Genomic DNA, 3,182 nt, shown 5'->3' with positions numbered 1-3,182 from the left:
CAGTGCTCTCTGCTCCAAATTGCTGCCTCCAGGCATCTCACGGTGCAGCTTCCACTTTGCTTTCTGGAGGAAACCAACTTGCATAAAAGAAGTCCAACTACCCTAGGATGGCCATGCCATGAGAAGCTCAACCTTGTCATCTGGAGAGGCCACAGAGAGGATAATTCAAGTCTCTGGCTGACAGTCCCAGCTGAGTCCCAGCTGTTCACCGAGACCAACTTGCCAACTACGTGAATAAGGCCATCTTGGAAGTGGACAGTCCAGCTCCAGTCAAGCTACCCCAACTGGGTCCCCATGGAACGAAGGCGAGCTATGCCTATACAACCTGCCTAAATCACAGAATCTTGAACAAAGGAATGGCAGTGCTGTCTTAGGCCATGAGGTCTTGAGGTGGCTTGTTATATGGAGATAGGTAACCAAAATAGTAGGGCAAAGGCAAAGGGCTGGGCTGTGGCTTGAAGATGTGGAGCAAGGGGGTCTAAAAGCAAGTTCCAGGGCAAAGGTTTAGGAATTCAGGGATAGAATTCAGAAGCGGTGGCCAAGATCTGACAAATCAGATTGTCAGTGGAGAGTCTGCATCAGAAATTAGACAGAGTGAGGGGCACCTGGGTGACTCAGTCGGTTAAGCAACCGACTCTTGGGGTTTCAGCTCGGGTCATGATCTCAGGGTCCTGGGATTGAGCCCCACGTCAGGCTCTGTGCTCAGCGTGGAGTCTGCTTCAGGATTCTCTTTCTCCATTTGCGCCTCCCCCTGCTTGCATGCTCTTGTGCTCTCTCTCTCTTTAAAAATAAATAAATAAATATTTAAAAAAAAAGAAATTAGGCGAAGTGGAAGAACAGGGTGGGAGGGGGCAGGCCAAGGAAAGGATGCCCGAGAATGGGGAATGAAGTGAGTCTGGGTTTTTTTTAAGGGTCAGACCAAGAAGAATTTTTAAGGGCTTTTTTTTTTTTTTTGACCCTTTCATAGAAATTGTTCAAAGAATACAACTAAAGCAAGTACAAAAGCAAACATTTCTGAAGTATCTGTGATTCTACCAGAGCCTTGAAACAAGTGTACCTCCCCAGCCTCAGTGGTGGGGGCAAGAGCCATCTGAGATACAACAAAGGGAGGTCAACGTCTGAACAGCCTTGCCCATGCTGGGGAGGGTTCCCACGAAGTCTTAGAGAAAGAAGCAGAACAGATGATCAGGACACACTGTAGTGAGTTGTTTATACAGTAAATTATAAGTGGGCTGAATTTCTTGCAAGGGCCCACATATTCTAATCCAATCTTTGTGTTCTCTTCATAAAGATCTGAGTTAAAGTACCCCTCGAGGTATTATTACATAAATACATACTCGGGAGGCGCCCTACTCAGGTGGTTTCTAATACTCAAAATTTGTAAAAAGCCAGGTAAGCTTTTCCAGAAGTTTATTTTAATTGTGTTTATTTCCAACTGTGTGTGTTATGCGGTACATTAGCCTAGCTAATACTTAAAGAAGTTGGATTTATTACTCTACCCACCTCTTGCTGCAATCACATAGTTACCCATGTTTAAATATCACCTGTTGGCATTGCTGTATTCCTTAGGAATGTGGCACATTTCTAGTGTCCCAGCAAAGGCTATGCTGAGGATGTCTGCTTCACTCCTTCACAGACCCGAGCCTGAGCTAAATCATCAGTGTTCCAAGGGCATTTCCTGTATCTGCACCCCTCTTGATAATGTGTTGCTCCTTTCCCCAAGGGAGACAGGAACATCACATCCCCCAAGAACTAGCACCAGCCTTCCTTTGCCCGCTGAGGTGCGCTCCCTCTCAGATCCTTCACGCTCCTGACGCAACCCCTTCCTCAAGAACACTGACTCATCCTCATGGTGACATGGGATGTGATATATACATTTTGGAGTAATTTTTATTGACATGGTGAAATGTTCAAAATATCATTGACTTTTAAAAGGCTACAGAACCATACGCTACCCACAGTATTAAAAAAATGCAATAGGGCTGGACATTTCATTATTTTAACGACTGGCAGTCATGTTTCTCTTCGGGTGCAAACTATTCTTGCTTTAGAAAATAACTTGATGTAAGCCCTTGAGTTAGAAGGGAAGGCCCAGGGGTAGAAGAGCGGGCAGGAGCCTAACAAGAGCAGGAAGTGGCTAGGGTGGCTAGGGAAAGAGGATACCGGACCAAGGACAGCAGAGCACATAGTGGGTGGAAATTCTCTGGCAGAGGGAATGGCCGAAGGACATTGTAAGAAAGGCCTGGAAAATGTCTTATTTGAAGCTGCTTGCTACAGTGCAGCCTTCTCATTCCCCATTGTCAGCTTACCACAGGCATGTTTTATGTGGGTGGCGTTGTACGTGTGCACTTGTGTGTGTTAGGGCTGGGGTAGATCCGGTAGAGTGGACATAGCCTTTGTGGAGGTAGAATCTGGAACTAAGGACTGGCTATGAACAAGTAGACTCCTCATCTGTCTGCAGAAATTTGGGGGGACTTCTTCAAGTCATGGAATGGAGTTTGCATCCTTTTATCTAGATCTTGAGATCTATAATGATTTCGCTGGGAAGGAGAATCTCATGCTGGGGGTAATTTTCCTCTTTAGAGTTTTCTACAGTGAGTATTTATGATTTTTAAAATGAGAAAATTCTATTTTGAAAAGTGTGCTCATTTTGAGCCTCCCTGGTTGTAGCCATCAAGTTGGGAAGCGTTTAACAAATCAATCTCATAAACTAATAATGAATGAGGTGACGTGTGCAAGGACATGTGGATTTTAGCAGGGGGCTCCTGGAGACTCTAATTTTATAAGACAGAGGAATATAATTTCAACCAGAGTGAGAAAAACACCATTCAAACCAAGCAGCTCAAGAATTTTAGAGTCCATATTCTACCGGCCTGAAGATAATTTTCTCCTTTAGCTAAAAATGTGGCTAAGCATTGGAATTGGAAGGAGGGGAGTTATATTTCATGGAGATGTTTGAGAAAAGAAAAAGAGCTCCCCAAGGCATCCGGACACTTACCTGTGAAAATTCGGGCTGTGTTTGAGAGAAATGGCGCTAATATTTCCTAGTGGGTCTTGAGCTATCATGAATTGTTTTGTTTTGGAATTTTTTATTAGACACTGGCAACATTATTCTTTTTTTGCTCGCTGGTATGGCCAAAACCCCAAATAGCTTGAGGCCCAGAATTTGTGGCTGTATGCTT

The sequence above is a fragment of the Leptonychotes weddellii genome, chromosome 9 (assembly GCF_054177405.1).
Source record: "Leptonychotes weddellii isolate Sample4059 chromosome 9, ASM5417740v2, whole genome shotgun sequence".
Classification (NCBI taxonomy): domain Eukaryota; kingdom Metazoa; phylum Chordata; class Mammalia; order Carnivora; family Phocidae; genus Leptonychotes; species Leptonychotes weddellii.
The sequence above is the reverse complement of the archived record's forward strand: the minus strand, read 5'-3'. Positions refer to the sequence as shown.